At 40.8% G+C, this 27,720-nt stretch overlaps 1 protein-coding gene across 5 annotated transcripts in view; it reads left to right on the top strand.

Annotated features, from left to right (window-relative positions):
- The first annotated feature begins 1,372 nt into the window (after positions 1-1,372).
- Positions 1,373-27,720, top strand: part of ACSL4 (acyl-CoA synthetase long chain family member 4) — a 79,920-nt gene continuing 53,572 nt past the window's right edge. For 2 of the 5 annotated variants that reach the window (XM_037512080.2, XM_037512082.2), the window contains exon 1: positions 1,781-1,872. The gene's annotated coding sequence lies outside the window, so the exon portion shown is untranslated. Of the gene's footprint in view, positions 1,459-1,722; positions 1,873-27,280; positions 27,298-27,720 lie in introns of those variants that run through there. The other 3 variants (XM_054695615.1, XM_037512081.2, XM_054695616.1) reach the window with 3 other exon arrangements.

Genomic DNA, 27,720 nt, shown 5'->3' on the forward strand with positions numbered 1-27,720 from the left:
ATGACAGTGCTCTGTACACTGTAGGTACCAAGTGAATTACATAGCTGACAAATGATCACTTATTCCTGGTATTACTATAAGATCTTATAAAATAAACATGGCAATTAAAGTTGTTGTTTGAAGTCCGAAACTTTCTAGGTCAATGTTGAAAAAGGAAGTTACATGACCTCCGTGACACTTATAGACAAATGTAAGTGGGTGAACCTGATGGAAATTGGGTAATTCCACTTCCGAGTAGCAACCTACAGAAGCTGGAGCTCTATGGTCTCAAATTGTGGGCCTCCAACATCCTTTGGAGCCACCTGGGATGTTTATTAAAAATTCAAAATTCTCAGCACTATTCAGGTCCAAATCACAGTACTTGGGGATGTGGCTCCAGGTACCCATATTTTAACAAGCACCCCAGACGATTCTGCTGCATACCAAAGTTTAAGAAGGAGTCTACATGGGCCTCCCCGGTGGCGCAGCGGTAGAGCGCTGGGTTGCGAAGCTGCCCGCAGCCTCTGCGGCGCCGGCTCGATTCCCGGCTGCTCCCCGGCCACCGGAGGAGGGTCCCACATGGTGCGCAGACCTCTCCTGCCGCCCGCTGCTCCCCTCAGCAGTGTACTTCGGTCCTTCTGCCTGCTCTGCTCCCCGCTCTGGCTCTGGTGAATTCTCTCACCCTCCCGCGCTTCTGACTGTACCCAGTGCATGTATAAACAAAAACAAATGAACAAACAAATAAATAAATAAATAAAACATGCCTCTATTAAAAAAAAAAAAAAAAAAAAGGAGTCTACGGAAAAATAGCAATTGAAATTATATGACCATCACTAGCAGAAGAGGAAGCTAGCCCTCCATTACGAACTGGAAGAATACTGGTCCTTTTTTTTTTTTTTTTTTGGTGATCTATCCTTGACAGTTTATCGTGGCTCATTTGCAGTATCGGTCTGTCTCTTTTGAGGTCCCAAAGACAGTTCGCCAGAATTTTATTTTTAACAGCAACATCTGAGATCTCTTGGGAACAGTATTTGTGGGACTGGCTCATAAGCCATCAGTAAGATGTTACGGCTCTTCGGGAACATCCCCTTAGCTGCAGATTCTTTGGCGTTTCAGCATCAAGGAAACGGGAGACCTTAAGTGAAAAACCCTGTATCCTTTCCTACCTCCGAAGAGGGAGGGGGCTAGGGTCTGAACGCAGCGAGAGGCGAGATAAACGTCAGAGAAGCATTATTAGCTCTGCCTTGGAGGGACAGGATGCTCGAGTCAAAGGACGTTAGGGAAGTCCAAAGATGAGTATCTTTGCCGGGGGCGCAGGAAGATGACACCAGAACTTTCGTCCTGGGGTAGCGTCGTGGGGAGACAGCCCAGGCGCGGGCGTAGGCTTGTCCCCTGCAGCGCTGGAATCAGATAGCAGCCGGGACTTCCGAAAGCAGCCTGGACAGATAAGGCCAGCTCAGCAACGCCGGCACTGACGAGGTGGGTGCGACCCGCAGGTAGCCTTCGGGGAGCCGTTAGGCGCCCCGGCACCCCCGCCGCACCCCGCCCCCGCGGCCGCCAGCCCGCTGCGCCCCGCCCTTACGTGACGTTTCAACGAGGGAGGCGGGCGCGTGGGTGGGCCGAGACGTCGGCCGCCCGCGATTCGGCCATTCGGGCCACACCACCGCGCGCCCCCGCTCCGCCCGCCCCTCCGGGCGCGTCTTTCCGGGCTTGCTCCTCGCCCCGCCCCGCCCCGCAGCCCGGGTGCGCGCGCGGCGCTGCGGCTTTTTCTCCGGCCTCCGCGGCGCGCCCCTCCTCATCCCAGCGCTCGCGGGCACGCGGCCCTCCTCGGCAGCTTCCTGAGGGCCAGGCGCCGGCAAGCCGGCCGCGAGGACGGCGTTGGCAGCGCCTCGGGTGAGTTGCTCCCGCGGGGTAGGCTGCGGCCCCGGTCCCCCAGCCGGGTCGGTCGCAGAGTCCGGGGTCCAGCGGCGCCCCGGTCTGGCACCTGAGCCGGGGTGGTCGAGCCGGCATTCCAGTGCCCGGAACGCTTCTCTTTCTTCCCGTGCCCAGGCTGTCTACCCACCCGCCGCCCCCTCGGGGCCGAGGAGCTTCCCGCGGTCCCTCTCTTTTCTCCTGGGCTGCAGCCGGTAGCCCTCGAGACCCTGGCCCGCCGGGACCTGCCGCTCCCCGCCCCTCTAGAAGCAGGAGCATCTTCCAGATGGGAGTGCTATGCTTTGCCCTGACTCTTTGGAGAGGAGCACGTCAAGCGCTTACTAGACCTCCAAACGACCTTTAGGGCGCCCCTTTAGGGGCGCCCATTTTGTCCCTTCCTGCTCGCTCGGTATTTGAAGACTAGGGGGTCTCTCTGGCCCTAGAATCATTCGCCCTTCGAGGGATGCCCCGGCTTCGGATAGCCTCTTAACGCCCGTATTTTTAGGTATGTTCGCAGAAGCATGCTCTTCTGTTTTCCTCTTCATCCTATCGACATCCCTGTCCTCACTGGGTGCCGTATATTTAGCACTGGCTTAATTTACTTCCTCTTCCTCTCATTTGTGTGCCCTACAGAAAGAATTGTAGCTGTCTAGAGCACATAGAAAAATCCAGGAGAATATGATTCATTGCCTAACCCTCATCAAGAGGTTACATATTTTAAATAAGACGTCATTTCTCCTCTTCACTCCAGCATCTCCTCCTTCAAAGGCAATTTTGTTCACCCTTTTGAAATGAACTTGCTCTGTGAGCTCTTTTTACCTTAGAACAAATCAATTGCCGCTCTTTGAAACGACGGTGAAACGTAGAATAGGGGCAAACTGGCATTTAGGTGAATCCCGTTGAAAAAGTAAGCAGTTCCGCTTTATTGGTTAATGGGTTGATCGCCTCCTTAGTTTCCTCCGGGGAAATGATGATGTTGGTCTGGGGGCACAATTAAGGTTCCTTCTAGTTTTTAGTTTCTAGGGCCTCTAAACTCATGCTCAGTAACGTGTTGCTGCATAACGGAGATTTAACGTGATTAAAACCTTTGTTTCTCAGCACTTGATTCTCACTTTAGTTCTTTTATTTTACCTCTCACAAATAGTTTCAACTGCTCTTGGTTCATAAGGCTGCAAGTGGCAATTCATTGGCACTACCGTTCAAGATTTTATTTTATTTTATTTTTAAGATTTATTTATTTATGTATACAAGAGCTAGGGTACAGGCCAGAGATGCCTGGAGGGTGAGAGTATTCACCTGAGACAGAGTGGGGAACAGAGCAGGCAGATCAACCGAAGTGCACTGCTGAGGGGAGCAGCAGGAGAAAAAGGAGAGGTCTGTTGCACCATGTGGGTAGCCCCCTGGCCGGCCAGGGATCACTGTAGAGGCTGTAGAGGCTATAGAGGATGCGGACTGCTTCATGGTGCAGTGCTTAACCACTTGCGCCACCAGGGAGGCCCTCCATCAAATTTTTATTAAGCCTCTTCCTTGACCTGTAAAAGAGCTCCTCTTTGCTATTGAAGCTGTTGAATTGGGAGACTTGTAAGATTCCTGTTAGAAAGTAACACATTTTTGGCCATTAGGTGGAAGATGAAATATTAAACTGCATAGATTAGAATTGCACTACAGAATAAAGTACCTTATTGTTCTGATATAAGTAATTTGCATCTCCAAATCCACAGAAGGTGTAATGCAACAATGAAAAGCTTGAGTAAATTCAGTTTTTTTCAATTCAAAAACCCTATTTAAGAAAATTAGTGATTCAGATTAATATTTTTGTTTGAGGGCCTCCCTGGTGGTGCAAGGGGTTAAGAAGCAACCTATGATGCTATCCACAGCCACTGCAACTCGAGTTGCGATCCCTGGCCGGCCAGGGAGCTACCCACATGGCGCAGCAGACCTGACTCGCCTGCTGCACCCCTCAGCAGTGTATTTCAGTCGATCTTCCTGTTCTGTTCCCCACTCTGTCTCTGGTGAATCCTCTTACTCCCTGCATCTCTGGCCTGCACCCCAGCTCTTGTATACATAAATAAATCTTAAAAAAAAGTTTTTGTTTGAGTATTTGGGGTAGGGGTGGAATGGGTAGATAAAGGAGAATCTTACCCAGTTCAGTGAGAGGAGAAGTTGACGTTCTGGATCGACTTCAAATTCCAGTTCCATCCCTAGATAACTGTATCACCTTGACCAAGTTGCTTTACCTCCCATAGTTTTTCTATCTCTAAAAGCATGTCAGTGGTTGGTGGAATGATCCATATAGGTCCTCCAACTTGAATTCTGTTTCACATATATCTGTGTCGCAAATTTTTAAAAGATTTATTTATTTATGCTTACAAGAACTGGTGTATGGGCCAGAGGTGTTGGGGGTGAGAGGATTCACCAGAGACAGAGTGGGGAACAGAACAGGCAGATTGACTGAAGTACACTGCTGAGGGGAGCACTGGGCGAGTCAGGACAGGTCTGCTGCACCATGTGGGTTGCCCCCTGGCTGGCTGGGAATCCAACTTCAGGGATCAAACTCTTGCCGCAGTGGCTGGTGATCACTTGATAGGGCTGTGTTTTTAACCCCTGTGCCACCAGGAAGGCCCGGTGTAGCAATTTACATTAAAGTTGTATTATAAATCCAGTTTATACCTGTTATTTAGAACATTTATTTCACAGATCTACATATAATAGTTCCAATCTATATAGTCATAATTATTTTTTTAAAGATTTATTATTTTTATTATGCATACAAGAACTGGGGCGTAGGCCAGAGGTGGGGGGTGGTGGTGAGAGGATTCACCAGAGACAATGGGTAACAGAGCAGGTGGAGCCACTGAAATATACTGCTGAGGGGAGCAGTTGCTGAGACAGAGGAAGTCTTGCTGTGCCATGTGGGCTAGCCCCCCCCCCCATGTAAGTGGGATTGAACTCAAGCTGGGATCAAACTCATGTGGCATCTAGGGATGGCTTGATAGTGCTGAAACTTTAACCCTTGCGCCACCAGGGAGCTCATATATGAGCATAATTCTTAATTCATCTTTATCAGATGAGGAAGTCTGTAAATTGGGAAGCATTTTACAGGGTCAGGTATTCAGCTTGCAACAGTGAAATATGTGCAATCACCCTCTTTAAAAAAAACATTCATAGCATTTTTGGAACTTTATTTTTTTTTATTATTTTTTTTTTGTGGGACCCTCGCCGGTGGCTGGGGATGGAATGCCACCAGGGGAGGCCCGCATTTGGAACTTTATTAGGGAATATGTATGAAACTACCTTGTAATTGGAATTGGCTAGGAACTTTAAAAGAATATGCAGACATCTCATTCATTCATTCATTTGTTAATTCACTTTATCTCCTTCCTTCATTTGTCCCTTGTTTTTGTGCCTGGCAGACAGCATATGATGGCACAGAAGACAGTACGCACCATTAAAGTTTATAGTATGGGGTGATGGTGATGGTGGGACTTGTGCAGAGACGGATGTAGAGTTTATTTTTATTAACAACAGCAACAGTCTAATCAGTGACATAAAATGCTGGGGATGTTACGGCTCCACAAGAGAAGAGATGATTGTATTAATTGTAGCCTGTAGACTCTTTGGCATTCCCTTTTAAAAAAAATTCTCTTTTGATTTTCAATTGCTTAGACTTTCCAAAAATAAAAGCTGTATTTTTCTACTCCTGTAGACTCATTCTTTCTCTTTTAGCTGTTTATTTTGGGATAGTTGTAGATCTCATAGTTGTAAGAAATAATGCCCTGTATCTAATTTTCACCAATGGTAACATCTTATATAACTGTATATTATCACAACCAGGAAATTGCAATAGATAAATCAATCCATCCACCTGATTCAGATGTCACCAGTTTTACACGTACTCATTTGCATGTGTGTATTTAGTTATGCAGTGTTTGCACACGTGTGCATTCATGTAACCACTGGCACAGCTAAGACACAGCAATTCCACCACTACAAGGATCCTCTGTGTTGCCCTTTTATAGCCACAGCCATCTCCCTCCCTCCACCCCTTGCAGTCACTAATCTGTTTTCTATGCCTGTAATTTAGTCATTTCAAGAATGCTGTATAAATGGATCATATCATGTAACTTTTGGAGATCGGCTTCTCCCCCCCCCCCCAATTTAATAATTCCCTGGAGATTCATGTGTAGGGAGTGCATCTATGTCAAGTTAGTTCCTTTTCATTGCTGAGTTCCATTCCATGGTGTGTATGTACATTTTCTTTAACCATTAGCCGCTTGAAGGACATCTGAATATTTATACTTTTTTTTAAAGATTTATTTATTTATGCACACAAGAGCTGGGGTGCAGGCCAGTGGTGAGGGGGCTGGGGTGAGAGGATTCACCAGAGACAGAGTGGGGAGCAGAACAGGCAGATGTAATGAAATACACTGCTGAGGGGAGCAGCGTGCAAGTTAGGAGAGGTTTGCTGTTCCTTGTTGGTAGCTCCCTGACAGGGGATTATGCTGCAGTGGCTGCTGATAGCTTCATAGTGTTGAGACTTAATCCCTTGCATCACCAGGGATGCCCCACCGTGGTTTGTTTTTTTTTTTTAACCTATATGAATAAAGCTCTTTTAAGCAATTGTGTTCTGGTTTTGGTATGAATATACATCTCTGTTTTTTTGGAATAGAGGTCCAAGAGTGCAGTTGCTGGTTGCTCAATAGTTGTATGTTTAATTTTATAAGGAGCCACCAAACAGTTTTCCAGAGTGGCTTACCATTTTACATGCCCAAAAGCAATGCGTGAATGATCTTTATCCTTTCCAGCATTTGGTGTTATAACTATTTTTCATTTTAGCCATTCTGACTGGTGTGTAAAAATATCTTTTCCTCGTCTTAACTTTGTGTTTCCCCAATGGCTGATAACACTGAACATCTTTTCATGGGCATATTTGCCATCTCTTTATCATCTTAAGTGTGTACTCATGTCTTTTGTTCATATTCTAGTTTTTTTTTTTTAACTGTTGAGTTCTCATATAGTCTACATAATAGTTTTGTGGGGGTTTTGGTGGGGTCAGTCAAGAATGTGGTTTGCAAATATATCCTCCCAGTCTGTAACTTGTCCTTTTATCCTTACACCAGGAGTTTTGCAGATGAGGTGCACTTATCAATTTTTCCTTTTATGGATTGTGACTTTGGTGTCAAGGGGTCTTATGTACCTTTGTTATTTAATTTCATTATTTCCTTTTTCTGGAAGCAGTGTGAGTATTTTCTCTTCAACAATCCTGGAGCCCAAATGTGTTCTGTGAACAAGTGGCTGTGAACAAGTGGCTTTGATGGCTTAGTGTGTGCGTGCATGGTCATACATACTCTCACTGTATTAAAATGGCTGCCATCCTTTTGTGTCTTAAAAGTATAAATTCTGCCTCATTAGGCTTTCAAATGAATCATTAAAACTAATATTTTAAAGTTAAATAAACACATGTGCCAAGGAGATTTTTGGTTTCACTTTCTAATTTAAAAGTATTTTGGCAAAACTGTATGTAGTTTTCTGAAATTAAGGTTTCTGGTAAGTAATCCAAAGAGCAAAATTGTGTTGTCATTTAAGTGTACTTTGAAAGTCTACTTCTGTATTTTGAGTAGTGAAGTTGCAAATAATGACCATGTATTTAGTAAGCTTATTCCACTCACTATTAATTACCAGACTAATGAATAACAGATGGTAGACTTTGTCTGTAGAGTCCCTATTCTCCTTTTATAGTAGCTGCTTATATTCATGCTAATTATCTTTCAAAATAAACATTAACTTTAAGGTGACTTACTTTATATTTTGAAAAAGTGTGTGCTCTTGGTATGAGAACTTCGAGAAAAATGTTAGTGATTAATTTTGTGAATATTCATTACTATAGGGGCACAATAGTTATTACTAGTCTGTTCAGTGTCACCATATTTATCAAATAAGTGTGTACAACTAGGAGTCCTACTTGAAAAACTTCAAGCATTGGTAGAAATTTAGGGTCGGCAAAATACTGCTGATGTCTGAATCCAGCCCACCACCTGTTTTATAAATAAATTTCTGTTGGAACACAGCCACGTTCATTCATATTATGCATTGTCTGGTTACATGCAAGATACAATGTCAGAATGGAAACAGAACTTATGGCCTCAAAAAAGCCTGTTTAACCTTTGGTCCTTTCCAGAAACTTTTCCCAGAAATAAAGCAATCTTATACATTATTTAACCTCACAAAGGAAATTTAACAAAGTATACCTTGGCTTTTAGTATCTTTAGTTACATTTCCACGAGATACAATTTTGTGCGGCACAGCAACATTTCTGTCAACGGTGGACTGCATATAGGATGGAGTTCCCTCTAGGTGACCCATGTGTGTAGTAGGATGCACCATCCGGATCTGTGGTTACACTCTGATGTTCACAACATGATGGGATTGCCTAGGAACATGTCCTCATTGTTAAGTGATGCGTGATTGTATTGTGGCTCAGCAGAGTAGATTCATTTTCTTGGCTGAGTCTGGGGGACACTGGTCTAGGAACAGCATGAAGGAATGGATGGAAAATTGGGAAGGTGGTGGTCGCTGCTGTTGTTTTAAGTGTGGGCTATTCAGTGTGAATGTAAATTTATAGGTATGGCAGCTAGTGAGACTCAATAAGAGGCTTCTGCAGGCCTGATGCTTTTGTAGATCCCGTGGTGAGCTATAGTGGTAACGAGAGAGTGAGGATGGCAGTGCTATTGCTTCTGCTCCCAAAACTACTATGTGATCTTTAAATGTTTAGTTGTTTGAGCCTGTCAAGCTGAACTTAGACCATTGGTTTGTACAGCTTCCTTTTGTAAGTTAGAAGTTGACACTTTAGGGCCTCCCTGGTGGTGCAAGGGGTTAAGCACCACGCTATGAAGCAATCCACAGCCTCTGCAGCATGAATTCGATCCCCAGCTGGCCAGGGAGCAACCCACATGGCGCAGCAGACCTCTCTTGACTTGCCCGCTGCTCCCCTCAGCAGTGTACTTCGGTCAATCTGCCTGTTCTGTTCCCAACTCTGTCTCTGGTGAATCCTCTTAACGTCCCCCCCACCCTCCCCTGCATCTCTGGCCTGTACCCCAGCTCTTTTTTTTTTTTTCTTTTAAAGATTTATTTATTTATTTATACAAGCACTGGGTACAGTCAGAAGCACGGGAGGGTGAGAGAATTCACCAGAGCCAGAGCGGGGAGCAGAGCAGGCAGAAGGACCGAAGTACACTGCTGAGGGGAGCAGTGGGCGGCAGGAGAGGTCTGCGCGCCATGTGGGACCCTCCTCCGGTGGCCGTTGAGCAGCCGGGGATCGAACCCAGCACTTCGCAACCCAGCACTCAACCGCTGCGCCACCGGGGAGGCCCTGTACCCCAGCTCTTGTATGCATAAATAAATAAATCTTCAAAAAAAAGAAGTTGACACTTTAGTCCTTTCAAATCTTGATGTTGAAAATAGAGGTTGCATTAGGACAGTTGGCTATCCATTTGGATAGAAATGGATCCCTGCCAGCATCGAAAACAAAAATAAGTTAAGGGTATATTTAAGTATGTATTTTTGAAAAAACCCCTGGAAAGCATAAGACAATAATAAAATTTAAAAGGCAAGTGAGAGATTGGGGGAAAATAGTTTCTTAGGCAAGAGAACCTTGCCTTACACTTAACTGACTCATCACATTAAGTGATATACTTATTTTCCTTTGTAAAATACACAGTGCACTGAACGCTTGTTATTCTTAGGTTGGTCTCAAGTATGCCAGTATGCTTCTCTATGCACTAGTAGTAGAACAGCTGCTTTTATCATTGAAGCTGTATATGCTGGTAGTTCTTGTTTTTATAAATAGGTGACTTATTTTCACATTTTGTAAACTGAAAAAATATGAGTAGTGGGGAATTAAAGTTCTTACTGAAAATTTACAGATGCAATGATACAATGTATGGGATTAGCTTTACTTATATGGGAGGCAGATAGAGATGCAGAGTACATAGAGATATGAAATGAGATTCAGCACACATGAATAATTATTTAAGTTGGGTAGTAGTTACATTGGGTTCATTATAACAAAACAAATGAGTGTTTTAGAAAGAGTTGATGAAAACAAGTCATTACTGTCCAATTAAGGTATGGGTAAGACAAGGATAAAAGATATAAAAGTCTAAATTCCTTGGAATGCTGTGCCAGTGACTTTTTTTTGAAGATTTATTTATTACGCATACAAGAGCTGGGGTATAAGCCAGAGGTGTGTCAGGGTGTGTGAGAGGATTCGCCAGAGACAGACTGGGGAACAGAACAGGCAGACTGACTGAAATACACTGCTGAGGGGAGCAGCGGCTGTGACAGGAGAGGTCTGCTGTGCCATGTGGGTTGCTCCCTGGCCGACTGGGGATCGAACTCGTGCTGCAGAGGCTGGGGATAGCTTCACATGTGCCAGTGTCTTTTAAGCTCCTTGAAGTTCTCTATTGTCTCAATTCAGTTTAATTTTCTTTGTAATCTGTGGGCCTGAAGTTAAAGAAAAAGGTCTTGTCCTCTTGGCCCTATATCAAACGTTTGATGAATGAGTGTACTTTTGCTACTGATAAAATGAAGATAAAAGGAAATGTTTGTCATGTGCATATTTTTTATGATTGTTCACCTTAATTGACCTTTTTGGTTAGACAGCAGTTCTAAATAACACCAGGCAAAAAGGCTTCTACTATAAAATGTCCATGTGATATAAAGAGATCCTTAGAAATCAGTAAGATAAAAGTATACCACAATTCCACATGGCTAAAAAATAACAGAAACTTGCTGTGTGTGGATAATACAAAAAGGAATGATTGGTATACCCCAAGTGTACTTACCTCTAGAGGAAACGTGAGTAATGCTAGAGGAAGATAGACGGGATACTTGCAGTTTTTTTTAAAGATTTATTTACTTATGCATACAAGAACAGGGGTACAGGCCAGAGGTGCAGGGGTGAGAGGATTCACCAGAGACAGTGGGGAACAAACAGAACAGGCAGATGTACTGAAATACACTGCTGAGGGGAGTAGTGGGAGAGACAGGAGAGGTCTGCTGTGCCAGGTGGGTATCTCCCTGGCCGGGGATGGAACTCGTGGTGCAGTGGCTGCAAATAGCTTCATAGATTGTGTCTTAACCCCTTGTGCCACCAGGGAGGCCCTACTTGCAATTTTTTTTCTTTTTTTTTTCCTTTTTTAAAATTATGCTACTATACATTATTATTTTTTCCCCAAAGATTTATTTATTTATTCATTCAAGCACTGGGTACAGTCAGAAGCGCGGGGAGGGTGAGAGAATTCACCAGAGCCAGAGTGGAGAACAGGCAGACTGACGAAATACACTGCTGAGGGGAGCAGCGGGCGAGACAGGAGAGGTCTGCAGCATCATGTGGGACCCTCCTCTGGTGGCCAGGGAGCAGCCGGGGATCGAACCGGCGCTGCAGAGGCTGCGGGCAACCTCGCAACCCAGCGCTCAACCGCTGCGCCACTGGGGAGGCCCCCCTACTTGCAGTTTTTGCCTTATACAATCCTATAGTGTATTTCTAAATCAAAGACTGTTTTGATAGTAATCAAACAGATTGATAATAAAAACACAATGTGATGCCTTCATTGGGCCTTCTGCAGTGACACTGCTGTAAATGTAGAGCCTTATGTTTAGTGAATACCCAGGTATTTTTAAAAATAACTCTCTCCCTTTGGCAAAGTGCCATTTATATTTTGTAAATTTTCTGCACTGAAAAGAGAAGTATAAAGAAGGATACGAATTCCATAAACGTATACTCAGATCCATTGTCAACTTTTTGGTGTACTTGCTGCGCATACCTATTTGTGTGAACACATGTGCATGCACGTGTGCAAACATACTTTTTTTCCCTACATAGATCGATTCTTACTGCACATACCTGTTGGCAACTTGCTTCCTTTAACTTGATGTGATATTGTGAGCATCCCTTTTTAAAGATCTGTAAGTATGAGTGAGAAAGACATCTGGTGGGGAAAAAAAAGTACTGTGCTGTGTAAATATAGTATTCTAGTTAAAATAACTGGTTGCTAGGACAAACTATAATCTTAAAAAAAGTCATGGTTACCAAAAGTAAATAACGAAGGGACTTTTAAGTTCTCAATGTTGAACCAGTTCTATTTTGAATTTGACTATGAACTTGCTATTTTAAGTTGTAGCTCCTAGTAATGATGTGATTAGTAAGTGCTACATATTAAAATGTCATTCAGAATGTTTTTTGAGTGGAGTTTGATTTTAATGAAGATTTAAAAACTGATCCTGAAGAGTTATTTTGTTCACAGAAGAACTAGGTGTGGCTGTCATTGTATTATTTCACAACTTACGAAAGAAAATCAAGGTATCTATAGCAACATGAATCTTTGTCTATGATATCTCAATCTATAGTATGTAAAATGGAATCTTAACAGAACCGTGTTGGCAGACTGAGTTTGATTTGAGCAAGTATATGTATGTATTCTGTTCTTTGGTGTCATCTAGAAGCATTCATTAGGCGCCTTTGCTGACAGCTCATTATAACCTCTGACAGGTTTATGCTGTGGGACTTAGAAGTGAACATTCTGTACTTTATGTTGAACACTTTTTGATACTTTCATCCTTTTTCTGTGAATTCAGTGATCTGTTTTACAAAAGAAGATTCTACCTCCTAGGCAATGGTGTTCATTTTGAAGCCCCGTGTAGCTGCTCATGCCTTTGTGAAGGTTATTGACACAGCCTTCCAGTTCTCAAGGCTGTGCTTCTTGGCCTTTTTGGAACTGGTTCCACAGCATGTGAGGTCTTTACTCTCATATCTGCTGTCAAATTTGAAGATTTTACTGGGGAGTCAGGATATAGCGCTCCCCTATTTCTCACTTGATTAAGAGAAGGGCATGTGAGATTCGACTACTGGAAATGTGTTCAGATATGTCAGTGGTGGACTCTAGTGGTTGTTCCAGAGAGAATGCAGTGGGAGACCTGGCGAAATACCTGCTTTCTCTTAGGTTGTCAGTTTATCACCTTTAATGTGTGCTTAAAGTATTTTAATACTATAAAAAATAATGATAGGCTTTTGAAGGTCCACTCCCTTGGGGCACCTGAGTGATGCATCATCATCAAAGAAAATCTGGAGAAATTGGGCAGAGCAGCTACCGCCCAGATTGGGGACCATTCATTGTGCTCAGAAAATCTTAGTTATTTCTGCTTCTCAAAGAAATGAAAGCTGAAAACTTCCTTAGACAGGAAAACAGGAACTTGGTGAAGTAGATTAAAATTAACGGCTTTGAAAAGAGAGACACTAGAACTAGCACTGCTATCTCATGGGGTGAATCCAAATAAAAAATGCCCCATTCCACAAGGCCACTTGAAGATCTTATGATGAGAAATCACTTAAGAATAGTTGAAAAATAATAACTTGTTCGAGGATAGAACTGGGCAGAACTGGTTTAAAATCTTTGGTAAAATATTTGGTGTGCCTTCTGTACCCAGTCATTCCTCACAGGAGTAGGTTAGAATTTCTGTTGCAGCAAGTTGTTTCTCTGTAACTGGAAACTCAAAAGCAGAGTTCAGGTTCTCTGTTGGTGAATTACAGCAACCCTGCAGATGGAAGGCTATGTAGTGTTTCTCTCTCCAAATAGAAGGAAATGTCAACATTAGCATATTCATTCACATATAGTTACATATGACACATTGTAAAATCAAAATGACAGAACTCATAAGGATAGTATACAAATCAAATCTCTCAGCTCCTGCAGAAATTTTTGGATTCTTTTACTTAGATTTTGTTTATAGTGTGAAGTATAAAGACCAGGATTTTTATGTGAAAGCAGATTTTGATTATACCCATATTTACATTAATTTTAATATTCTCTTGATACCAAGAGCTTGCTGAGCCTTCAAATGTTTGTAGGGGAGTTAACTTTCATTAGGAACTATCCCCTCAAAGAATTTACCTTTTTGTGCATACAAGGAAACTACTTTCCCTTAAAGTACAGTTTGAGAAGAGATAAATGCAAAGTGGAAAACTTGGTGAATTCTGCAACTCCTTCTTATTCCTGCTTTGAAATGTTTACGGAAACTTCTTTTGGAACCGAGTGGGTAGAACCAAATGAGGACTGATTCTTGATCCCAGCAGTACAGAATACAGTCATTTTGTCACTTCACAATACCAATATGTTCTGAGAAATGCACTAGGCCATTTTGTCATTGTGTGAACGTCATAGAATATGCTTACACAAACCTAGATGATATAGCTCACGATATCTAGGTTGTATATAGGGATCACCATTGTACGTGTGGTCTGCCTCTGACCAAAATGTTGCTATTCAGTGCACATGAATTCAGTGGGGTTAAAAAAACAGTTGGACCACCCTGCCTGCCATTTTGAATTCTAACTCAGTGGGGTCACCCTGGAGCTGCTGTAAGCTTACGTGCTCAATAAAGGTGGCCTGTCTGACCCTTGAAAGAACATTTCAGTGCTGGGATCACACCCCGGTGCCCATCTTATATTTGTGGTACCCAATATTTATGCCAGTGTTCTTTGGTTACACAAAATGGTGCACAGTGATTGGCCCATGGTGTGGTTAGTAACATTTAGGAAAATGGGAGATTTGTTCCAGACTCAACTTTGAGATAGCTGGTCTCTTTCTCAAAAGGCCCTTAATCCCAAAGCTTGTAACTTTTTTAACCTGTAAGGGAGAAAGTGCTTGCTTTACAATCATTTCTTTCTCCTCAACTGAGGAAGATTGATGACTGTGTCCCTCCTGCCTTTGATTGAAGGATCCTGTTGCTTTAGGAATTTTCCTGCAGGAAAGAGGAGGTGGGTCCTATACTAGGGTATTACCAAAGGATGAGGAGGGGGCAGTGAATACAAGAGCAATAGCCTGAGCGGCACCTCAGTTCTAGTCTCTGCACTAAGATATGTTTTAAAAACAAGTTGTAGGGCCTCCCCTGGTGGTGCAGGCGGTTGAGCGCCGCACTAGGAAGCTGTCCGCAGCCTCTGCAGCGCCGGTTCGATCTCCCCCCAGCCGGCGAGGGTCCCCAATTGGTGCGGCAGATCTCTCCTGTCTAGCCCGCTGCTCCCCTCAGCAGTGTATTTCGTCAGTCTGCCTGTTCTGTTCCCCACTCTGTCTCTGATGAATCCTCTTACCCTCCTGCATGTCTGGCCTATACCCCGGTTCTTGTGTAAAATGAATAAATAATCTTAAAAAAAAAAAAAACACAACAAGTTGTAGCCTATGGGATTCCTTAAGTAAGAGTATGTTGAGAAGCCTAGCAGTGTTTAATTTGATATCACAGTCTCCAGTGAAAATCTGTAAAATTGAGTCAAAACTGTCTTTTTTTAAATGTGAATTTATTATACAACATTTGTTAAGTGACTTTAATGAGTTGCAAGCCACTCATTTTGAAGCAGCTAATTTTGATTGAAAAGATTTTCAATCTAGAGTTGATTTCTCTAATTTTGCAACATTTCTAGCAAATCTAACACTATGATCCTTTTGTCTGTTCTCTTGTAGATGTCATAATGTTTTGTCATGAGGGCATGAGAAAATGTTTCTTTTGCATTGAGAAGAGTGATTTGTTTAGAATGGAAAATCATTTTTTTTAGATGTGTTGCTTTTGCTGCTGACCTCTACCTCTTGTGTTAAAGAAAATCAATAATGTTTCAAATTTGCACACTTTCGTATTTGGGATTGGATAAAATTTGTTCTACAGAATGACCTTTTAAAGTTGTAGATTTGTGTTGAATTTAGTATTTGGCTAGATCTGGGGTCATGTCCTGCTGATACCCGTAGACCTTTTATTTTGTAATTTTTCTTGCTGTTAGCAGCATTTCCCTGATGCCGCTGTAAGGTCAGCATGTTACCTAGACTTGACATTAGCACCGAACCTCAGTGAATGCTTTTCATTTCTACTTTAGGCGTAGCACCCTTGGAAACCATAAGTAGGGGTATTGCAAACACTTGGATATAATACTGTTTCTTATTATTAAAAAAGTATTTATAGTTAAGAGCATTATTTGTTTTTATAACCATCCTGCATTGATCTTAGTTTTGCTTTTGAAGAATGAGTAGCAGGTTCTCCCATATACTATAACAGTATTCTGCTGTTCAGATTGGCTGCAGATGCTTCAGGGAGGACTGGATTATAACCTGTTTTAAAGATGATATATTTTATGCAAATCAAAACTACCATGAGATACCATCTTACACCAGTGAGAATGGCACATATTAAAAAAACTAGCAACAACAAATGTTGGCGAGGGTGTGGAGAAAAAGGAACTCTTCTGCACTGTTGGTGGGAGTGCAAACTGGTCCAACCACTGTGGAAAGCTGTATGGAGATTTCTGGACCTACTAAACATAGAGCTTCCATATGATCCAGCAATTCCACTCCTAGGTATTTACCCAAAGGACACAGAAACATCAATTCCAAAGAACACCTGCACCCCTATGTTTATAGCAGCACTGTTTACAATAGCTAAGCTTTGGAAACAACCCAAATGCCCAAAAGTAGATGACTGGATCAAGAAGATGTGGTACATATATACCATGGAATATTACTCAGCATTCAAAAAAGATAAACACATGCAATTTGCAGCAACATGGATGGCGCTGGAAGGGATCATGCTCAGCGAAATAAGCCAAAAAGAAAAAGAAAAATACCGGATGGTCTCACTCATAGCAGGAATCTAGAAAACTTAAATAAGGGACCAGGATAATGAATAACTATAAGAAAGTGAAAATCAAAATCAACAAAAACTATGAACCAGAGACACTTTTAGGGGGGCGGGGGTGGGAGAGGAGGGATTGGGGTCAGAATGGGGGGGCTGCAATTGTATGGGGAATATAACAATAAAATTTATTAAAAAAAAAAATAAAAAAAATAAAGATGATATATTTTAGATGAAATATTCACAAAATAAATGCAAAGGGAAGTCTTAAAAGCAAATTACATTGCAGATGCATCAGAAGTTAAAGGCATTATGGATAATTGGGTGATTTCTATTAGAAGGGAAGTATCAACAGTTGAAATAGCAGCAAGTTTCTTGGTGGACCTTGTATGAGAGACACAGCCCTCTTTCCTTGAACAGTATTTCATTAAGATGGGAAAAGACTCATGCTCTGCTTGGAAAGTGTTTAGTACTCTGGTGCTTCTCTTTGGATCTTTTTTTTTTTTTAATCACATTTTGGATCCCACCCTATGCAAGAGTGTCTTATACTGAGGGATTTTAAATACTTAAGCAATGAAGCCTTCAAGTAACGAAACCTCTCTTGGGTGTGTGGCACAGTGGAACTAACCTGTGCCACGTTTTATAATTGTCAGAGTATTATAACCAGAAAGCAGCATTTGTAATCTGCTGGCTAGCAGTCTGCAGATGAAATCATTCAAGCTGTTTTTTTTTTTTTTTTTTTTGTATTCTGAGTTTTTCAGCTCTACATTTTTCTTTATTTTTCACAGCCTCACTCTCATCCTATGGTTCTGCATACTTTGCCCATTATTTGAAGGAAATTTGAAAAAGCCCCCCCCTTTTTTGTGGGACCCTCACCAGCGGCTGGGGAACGAACTGGCGCTGCAGAGGCTGCGCTCAACCGCTGTGCCACCAGGGGAGGCCCTGAAAAAGCCCATTTTTAGGCAAGCCAGATGACACCTAAGCAGTAACTGGTAGAACTGGATAGTTCTAGAGGGAAAACTATTTTTATTAGGCTTTTAAAAAAGTATATTAATTGTCTGGTTGCTATTATGGGATTTTGGGTTGTCTCATGGGTCAGCTTCCTTTTCTGTCTACCCTTCAGTTTCTTTCTCTCTCTGTTAATATACTGCCCACATAAGATATGACCTGCTGAGTAGTAACTTCCACAAGGAGGGACATAATAAATGCTCACTGAGTAGTTCTTGAACAGCTGCATATGCCTGCACCAGCAATGACTTTATTTTCCATAGAACTAGATTTAGAAAAGTACTTGAAGCAATGAATTTGTTACTTGTTTGCTTAGTTTTCATTCCTTTCCTCCTCAAAAAAACGGTATGATGTGGTTAATCTGTAGCAAAGATGTTTGCAAAACCAAAGAAAATAGATTTAACCAATTGTTTCTTGCTTTAATAGGTCTACACCCACTAGGAAGACATCACTTTCACATCTAGGAGAGGCCATATTATGTAATTGTGTTCACAACTTCCTGTGACCATACTGGAAGGCATGGTGACTTACTGCTAAAGAAGTTTTATTCCAACATATTCCTGTTAATATGTAGCAAGAGATTAACAAGTGGATTCTTTTAGATTTTTAAAATGTGATCCTAATACATGGTTTAATTTTGCAAATAACAGTTTCATTTTGGAATAATTTTAGATTTACAGAAAATTTGTAAAGATAGTTCAGAGGTATGCATAACCTTTATCCAGTTCCCCCTAATGTTAACAGTTCATATATTATAACATTAGCCAAACTCAGAATTTATTTGGAGTTCCCAATTTTTTTGCCCAGTCTTTTTTTTCTTTTCCAGGGTTCAAAATTGTTAATGCATGTTGATTTCTAGAAAATGTGTATAGGCAAAAAGACAAAACAAAGCACTGGTAATCCCCCTATCAAGAGACAACTACTGATATTTTTAGTATATATCCTTCCATATTTGTGAATATAAATCCATTTTCCACACAACTTTGGATTTCCCTAAAAGATTACAAAATATGTTTATCCAACATTTTGTAATTTGTATTTTATATTTAATATACCATTTACAATTGTGAACATCTTCCCATATCTACTGTTTTTAATATAGTTATTTTTTAAAGATTTATTTATGCATACAAGAACTCTGGGGTACAGGCCAGAGGTGTGGGGGGTGAGACAGATTGGGGAACAGAACAGGCGGATCGACTGAGATACACTGCTGAAGGGAGCAGTGGGCAAGTCAGGAGAGGTCTGCTGCACCATGTGGGTGGCTCCCAGGCCGGGGATCGAACTCATGTTGCAGAGGCTGCAGATAGCTTCGTAGGTTGTGTCCTAACCCCTTGCACCACCGGGGAGTCCCCTTTTTAATATAGTTAATCTGTTCTGTATCTTTAGATATTTTGTTGTTTTGTTTCTTTGCCCAGCTAATTCTTTATGACTTAAGACCAACTGTCATGTCTTCTCGACATTTCACCCCTAAAGCACATGAGAAAAATGAGACTCTTTTCAGTAATAATGGTTCATTAAGTCAGGGGTTCTAAATGTAAATTAGGTTGAACCATTTGAAATGGACGTGTGTATATATATATATTTTTCTGCAAATAAAAATTGACTACTGGTAGTTTTATGTGGTTCAACCTAATAGTGTGAAAAGACTTTCTTTTCAGGTTTTCCTGATCCCTTTCCTCTCTTCCCATCCCCTAACTCCACTGAAAATTCCTGGCCTCTGCACTCTACTGAAAATCTCAATATTAAGGATGGTTAGCTGTTTCTGAAACCTTTTGGCCTGGCAAAAGTGTTGACAAGCTCAACTTCCAGCTGTCTCTGATAAACACAACATCTTTAAAACCTCGTGTTAACGCAGAGAACTTGAGTGAATTGCATCGGCCCATCACTGTGCTGAAAAATTCTTTAAAGCATTCAACCTAAGCTCTGCAGCTAGCCTGATGGCTGTCTTGATTCCGTGGCTCTACGGGCTAGCTAGGGCCACTGGTGCCACCCAGTGGTACCTTATAGACAAGCTACTAATTTTGCTCCACAATATCAAATGCTTTAACTTTTTGTTCTTTTCTGTTCTTCCATGTGCATGATCTCACCATCCTTTTCCTCTCCCTACCCCTGCCAATGGCACTTACAGGTTTCATTTAGTCCAGCTGATAATATTCATGGAGACACACTAGCCATATAATTTTGCTGTAATATCCTTATTTAAATAAAGGCTTTGGACTGTGAGATATGAAATAACAAGTCTGAACACATTGACCAGACTTTTGTTTGTTCTGCTTCTGAAGTCATGATTCATACCCAAATTGGATATATAGTGTGTACTCTCTCAGAACATAGCACTTCTCATGTTTAATTTCAGGGATTTGAATATATGAGGGAAAGCACCCCTATTTATCTCAGATGTGAGGGGGGAGAAACTTCTGCATAGAATGAAAGTCTTGGAAATAGTTCTGGGTTGCTTTGTCCTTGATATGACTGGTTATTTCATTCCATGTTCATTCAAAGAAATACTTAGTTAGAAACCAGTTCTATACCTTTACTGTGCTAGGTAGTGGGGTTACAGCGGCTATCAAAACAGACATGAAATCTGCTTCTAAGGAGCTTGCAGTGCAGGAGCGGGAACGGAAACTTGAACAAGTTTTAAGTGCTGTGCTATAGGGTGCTTGGAGAGCAGTTAGCAGAGGCACCTGACATATAGTGGGGAGGTCAAGGCAGGTTTCTTTAGAAGTGTCATTTAAACTAAGATCTAAAGGAAGCCAGGAAACAGGAGAAGGGAATGTTCTTGGCAGAACAAAAACCATGTGCTAGACGTAGCAGCGAGAGATTAAACTTGGTGCTTTTGAGAGACTAAAATTTATGATGGTGTGAGCTGTGAGATCAGCTCATTTGAGTCTCACAACGTACCCAGGAGACAGGTTATTATTCCCTTTATTTAAAGTTTTGGAATTGGGGCAAAGATGTTAAATAACTTGCCCGAGGTCACCCAACGCTAGCCAGTAGCTCAGCCAGGAACTGGACCCAGGCCTACTGGCTTTTAGTATGTTGGCGCCCAACCACCGAAGCGGGCTGCCTCTCTGCAGGGTGTTGTGTTCTAGGAAGTGTCATTCTTTAGGCTTCAGTGACAGCACCCTATCCTCCTAATAAGTGGTCTTTCCTTCTGATGGCCAATTTAAGTAAAGTCTTTCTTAGTCAACTGAATGTTAGGCTGTACTAGGCACAGACTATTCCAAGAGCTGATGGTAATAAATATGTGAAAAATCCCTTAAGTTAACAACATCTGGGTTGAGCCCAGAAACTTTCCCATTTGCGTAAGTCTTTTATCATTGGTTGGGGAGCACACCATTTGTTACGCAACTCTACAGTTGATAACTTGTATGTGGGAAGTAATAATTGATTGTATGTGATGAATATAAGATGTATTCCCTGGAAGAGTAGAATTTTTGTTTGCTTGCTAAATTTGGCAATATCCTTTTCTCTGAGTTTTACAGTTAAAGGGTAAACATAACTTCTTAAATAAAGGACTTCAGTTTTTGAAAGTTATATAAACTAAGAATATCTAAATGGAGATATTTTCTTAGAGTGGATCTGATTCATCCTTCATAAAGTTAAATTATAAATGTGTTTGTAAAATTAGGAATTGACTTAAGATTGAGGTTAATCAGTTAAGATTTTTTAAAAAAAGATTTATTTATTTATGCATACAAGAGCTGGGGTACAGGCCAGAGATGTGGGGGGCGGGGTTAGAGGATTCACCAGAGACAGAGTGGGAAACAGAACAGGCAGACTGACTGAAACACACTGCTGAGGGGAGCAGCGGGTGAGACAGGAGAGGTCTGCTTCACCATGTGGGTTGCTCCCTGGCCGGCTGGGGATCGAACTCATGCTGCAGAGGCTGTGGATTGCTTCATAGTCCGGTGCTTAACTTCTTGCGCCACCAGGGAAGCCCCTAATCAGTTAAGATTTTAACTTAGATTTTGGAAGTTGGCTTGCAAGTGTTTAGATATACATAAACTATTTAAGATTAATGTAATTTGATATTACTGAAACAGTTGAAATAGTTATGTGTATATGTGTATGTTTAATGGCACAAAGTTGGTGTTTTAATTTTCTTTCCCATTTGCTGTGACTGTGGAGTCTGTCAGGAGTTGGTACTTGGAAATATCTCTCCAATAGTGAAGGTTGGCTTCTGCTAATATAGCGATACCTTCTTGTTTTTTTCTTGGGAGTACCATCACAACAAGGGTTTAAAAAAAAAAAACCCGGGGGTGGGGTGGGGTGGGGTGCTCTGATAATAATAACACTGGGATAGCAAGCATAAACCAGGGGACAGATCTTGGCAAACTAGGAAATGTGATCACCCTTTTTTCAGCCAGTTCATCCAAGGATCAAATTTGTAAGCTTAGCTTCAGAAGCACTGGCTCAACCCAGTTAAGTTAACCACAGACACAGATAGTTTTCCCTTTTCCTGGGAGTGAAAACATTCATTTTGAATAAATGTATTATTGTATCTTGTAGTGGAATTGTGTAGGAGCTATGTATTTTTTTTCAAATAAGTTCGAGTACTATGAACTCTGGGCTGCTAGGCCCTGTAGAGGTTATTACAGGACACTTAGCTGTGTGGGCCTTACCGGAAATGAGATTACTTAATGATACTTGACTGTTGCCAAAACACTTGGAAATGAGAACTTGAAGGGAAAGAAATGATTCAGCCTTTTCTGCCTCCTCCTCCTCTTGAAGTCAGCTAGTACACATTTGTAGTGTGATATCACAGTTTATTGGAATATCTGATGCAAGACAATCTTAGGTAAGATGATAACCTGTGACGTTTGACTACTTGGTTCCAGAGTTCAGATTGTAAACAGGGGGCTACTGATGGAAAGCTAACTTCTGACATCTGCCTTCAGAATCCCTCCCATCATCCTTGTGGAAAGAAAAGAAGTGATACCCATCTGGTGCCTTTTGGCTTGTGATACCTTTTCTGGGGACAGCCCTAAATTCCTCTTCCCTTCTTCCCCTCCCCACATACACTGCTTTTCTGGTCAGCTGGAAAACATTTTCTTTCTGGGACAGAAGAGTGTGCATGTACCTATGAAGTCTTGTGCGGATATCTCTGGCATCAGAGTTCCTGTTTGTTTTAATAGGATGAGTGAGCTCAATGCTGGACTTGAAATTATTTCTGTTTGCACCTGTGCAGAACCTCTCACGATTGTTTGGCTTTTTGATACTGAGTGTTCACTGTTCACTGTGAGTGGTGGTCAAGTTTTGTTAGCCACATATTGAATTGGGGGGCCACAAGAACACTTAGCTTTAGGAAACATTTAACATTATAGTAAGGAAAGCAAAATTTCATTTTTTTTAGCTTCATAGATTATGATAGATGGGTTAAAGGAGTTCATTTTACACTGCTTAACTTAAAAACAAATCTGAGGCCAAATCTGAGGCATCTAGGAGGGGACTGGGAAGGTTGAGGAGTGCGGGAGAGTGCAGTGGACTATGATGGAGGACCATGGGTGCATTGGGAGTGGGGGAACTACAATGACCACACCTGAGGGGGCAATCCTGTACTGTCAAATTACTAACAAGGGTATTAAAAGTGATACTTTATAGGGCCAAATGCCACATCAGCCATATTCACTGTCATACATGCAGGCACACACTAGAACTAATCGAAAGACTGGGCTATGTTTTATACTTATTAAATGAAAAATGGAATATATACACTGTAGAAGTTTTAGAAAATGTGGAGTAAAATTTTGGTTTGTGGCTTGCATATATTTGAATAAAGTGATATTCTGCTTTAAGTTCCATCTTTTAAAGGAAAATTTTTAAAGCTTCATCTTAAATCAAGCTCTTCTTGAGCATTTTCCCACATTCTTATATATTCTATATGAATGCACCATTTGATGACTGTGTAGTATTTGATCATATGAATACATCATCATTTTATCAATCTACTATTAGATATCTGAAGTTCTTTCTACTTTTTCTGTTACCTATATGTATCACAGTGGTAACTTCTGTCCACATTGCTTTTGTGTGTGCATATCTGATTATTTCCTAAGGATATTCCTAGAGGTAGAAAGTGAAATTACTAGATCGTGCGATATGACTTAAGGCCTGTTGATGCATATTACCAAATTGTATTCCGTAAAGCTTGTACCAATTTACCCTTCTGTCAGCAGTATATAAAATGCCTTTTTGTATGCACTTGGCAGCATTGAATAATTTCTTCTTAATTGGTCCTACTTTTGATGGAGCCTCAGTACATAGCTGTTTGTTTCAGTAAATAAGGATTATTCCTGGCAGAAATGAAAATGGGAATATAATCTTATAATCAGTAGTATTTCAAGGAACTGGTGGCACTAGATAGATTGAGAATAATCAAAACAGACCATATTTTAGCTCTGAGAATCTGTGTTTTTAAACTTCTATTTTTCCTCTCAAGTATTTTGTTGATCTCAACTTTAATGTAGAGGAAAGAGCTAATATTTTTTCTCCTAAGATTATTGTTCTATGAGTACTTATTTATTATATTAGTCCTGTCTATGCATATATTTACTAATGCTCATTTTTTCTTTAAAGACAAAATGCAACTTTTGGCAAAAGTTGCACAGGGTTTTGGAAAGTTTTGATTGTTACCACTGCTGGAGTACTTTCAGGTCAAGATCACTTAAAGTAACAAACGCTCATTTCAAGTAGTGTACAGGTCTTTGGCATTTTAATGAAAGCCTTGTCAATTTAGATTTTTCAATGTATCCACACACTTCTTGAATAAATGTGGGAGGGATAGAATTGGTAAGTCAAAAATCCAACATTTTGCAATCTATTTGTCCAGAAATATTTAAAAATCAGTATCAAAAGATTGTTGGTCCTGAGTCAAGAATTACCAACATGACAACAATTTTAATCTATTAAAACATTTTTCCTCGGTGGCTGCTTCATCACAGACAAGCTATATCTTCAGCATAATTTAAGAGTATGATTTATTGGTGTTTGTGATTTTAAAAAAATTCTTATTTAGGCAACACCCTTCCCACCTGTGTTATGCAGGTGCCCCTCTTTTTCTTTCTCCTTTTCCTAATCAACCTGTCCTTTTAAAATCTAAAAACAACAACAAAATAACCAAACTTACTTAAATGTAGTTGATATTTGGAGTGCTTTTAAGGACAATGTATTTTCCCCTTCTGCCACTGTTGTTAATTTTATATAACCAAAAGGATAGGAACAGCATGCTTATTTTGTTGTTTTCTAATATTTTCACTTTCATTTTTATCTCATTTCAAGACAATCTTAAGTAAAACTATAATCAAAACTCATTAAAAAGATTCTTAATTTTACTGTATAGGGAAGCAGATAAGGTACTTTCCTAATGTCATAGAAAGTAGACCCCATTTCAACTCCTCAACTCCCATGGTCATGTAGAGGAGAGTGGAAGAGTTTCATTTTAGATAATAATTCATTCTCACTTCAAAGTCTATTTGACTCTGAAAGTCTACAACTTTCTAAGGAATGGAGTTTATATGTGTGTGGTTTATTTTCTTGTCCCAGGTAGAAGGCTGGTACTTATACTGTAGGTTAGGTACTTGTTTTTTTTTTAAAGATGTATTTATTTATTTATACAAGAACCAGGGTACAGGCTGGATTCGCGGGAGGGTAAGAGGATTCATCGGAGACAGCAGGGAACAGAACAGGTAGACTGATGAAATACACTGCTGAGGGGAGCAGCGGACGCTGCAGGAGAGGTCTGCCCCACCATGTGGGACCCTCGCCGGCCGGCCGGGATTGAACCGGCGCTGCAGAGGCTGCAGACAGCTTTTACAGCGCTGCACTCAACTGCCTGCGCCACCAGGGGAGGCCCTAGGTACTTGTTATTTTTATGCACACATACACTTTACACATATATATGTTTGTATGTGTAGATATGTATGTGCATATACATAATTTATACTAATTATAAAGCTAAATGTGTATATAAATTTTCAATACTAATTATAGGGGGAGAAGTTATATAACAAAATGGCTACTAACAGATTTCTAGATGGAGTCTCTTGGCTTTCAAACTAGACTTTGTCTTTGAGTTTGGATAAAATGGGTATAGTATAAATAAATAGTTTTCAAAACTGAAAAAGTGAAACAAAGGAATTACCCCAGAATGCTGCAGATTGTTGTCATGGATATTTTCTTCTAACTGAAAGTAATTTTTGAGTTATGAGTAGAATGAGGATTTTCTGTTTAGTAAAATATAATGGCCTTTTTTGGGGGGGTCATAAGTAAAGTTAAGTGAATGGTGGTATTAATTTCAAAAGAAAAAAATGACTTAAACCAACTTAAACCAACTATATTCTTTGACCAGTGTTAATTTCTCCTATCTGTTGCACCATATATTTAATGCTATTCCCAAGCCAAAGTGGGATACAGAGAGACACAGTCCTTGCCCTCAAGGAGTTTATTATTTAAATAAATGATCAAGATAAAATCATAAATAAGATAATATAATAAAAGTTTAGAGCTATTAGAGAACAGCTTATAGAAGTTCGAAAGAAGACTAGGAATTTTAGCATGAGATATTTATGAAGGTATCCCAGAAAAAGTGACTTTTGTCCGGTAGAAAAAGGGCATGAATAAAGTGTCAGAAGCAAGAGAACTCCAGAGAATGTAAATATGACATAGTATTTTTCTAAAGGTGATAAGTAGTTTATTTTGGAATAGATCATTTTCCTATTAAAATTGATAAAATCATTTTATGGTAAAATATTCAATACTGCTGGTTGGGGTATAAATAGGGTTAGCCTTTCTGGAAAATATTTTGTAGTATATATTAAGAATATATTAAGAGGGCCTCCCTGGTGGCGCAGCGGTTGAGCGCTGGGTTGCGAAGCTGCCGGCAGCCTGTGCAGTGCCGGTTCGATCCCCGGCTGCTCCCCGGCCACCGGAGGAGGGTCCCACATGGCGCGCAGACCTCTCCTGCCGCCCGCTGCTCCCCTCAGCAGTGTACTTCGGTCCTTCTGCCTGCTCTGCTCCCCGCTCTGGCTCTGGTGAATTCTCTCACCCTCCTGTGCCTCTGACTGTACCCAGTGCTTGTATAAATAAATAAATAAATATTAAAAAAAATTAAAAAAAAAAAAAAACTTACTTTAAAAAAAAAAAAAAAAAAAAAAAAGAATATATTAAGAGTCTCCTTTCTCATCCCCAACCTTTCACATATACCAAAAAAAAAATCTATCTTTGAGTTGGTAATCACACTCTTAGGAAATATGAGGGAATGATTTTTATAATCTTCAAATGGGAAAATGACCCAGAGCCAGAAAGGATAATATTGATGTACTTTACTGCTGAAAACTTAGAAGCCATTATTTGGCCCAAGGCACCCAAAACAAAGAGAAAAACTATACTGGGGGAAATATTTATAAAATGTCAAAGGGTTTTGAGGATTTATGAATCAATAAGAAAAAAAAAAAAAACAACCAAGTGAAACAAATGGGCAAAGGACTTGAACGAGTCACTTATATAACGTATTTAGATATAGTGAAGTATATTTTTTCAGGGCCTCCCTGGTGGTGCAGGGGGTTGAGCGCCGCATTGTGAAGCTGTCTACAGCCTCTGCAGCGTGGTTCAATTCCTGGCCGGCCAGGGAGCAACCCACATGGTGTTGCAGACCTCTCCTGTCTCGCCTGCTGCTCCTCTCAGCAGTGTCTGTTCTGCCTGTCTGTTCTGCTCCCCGCTCTGTCTCTGGTGAGTCCTCTTACCCTCCCACACCTCTGACTGTACCCCAGTTCTTGTATAAAGAAATAAATCTTTAAAAAAATAAAAAAGAAAGATTTATTTAAAATATGTATTTTTTCATATGTTCATTGACTAGTAATGAAAAATATAAAATTAAAATAGTATTTTTTGATACTTATCAGAGTTCATCGCTTCTTGGCCTTATGGCTAAGATCAAGTGTGGTACTTATCAGAGTTCAACGCAGTGTTGGAGATGACGTGGGAAATGGACATATGAATACATTGCTGATCGGAATGTGAAATAGTGTCTTTTTTCAGAAGGGATTAACATTTTGCATTGGAGAGAAATTTAAATTTTACAAAAATAGTACACTATTTCCCTAGCTTTTACCTAGCTTCCTCTAATGATAACATACATTCCATTTAGTTGTC

This window comes from Talpa occidentalis, unplaced genomic scaffold (assembly GCF_014898055.3).
Source record: "Talpa occidentalis isolate TD23 unplaced genomic scaffold, MPIMG_talOcc4v2.1 talOcc4.15, whole genome shotgun sequence".
Lineage (NCBI taxonomy): Eukaryota > Metazoa > Chordata > Mammalia > Eulipotyphla > Talpidae > Talpa > Talpa occidentalis.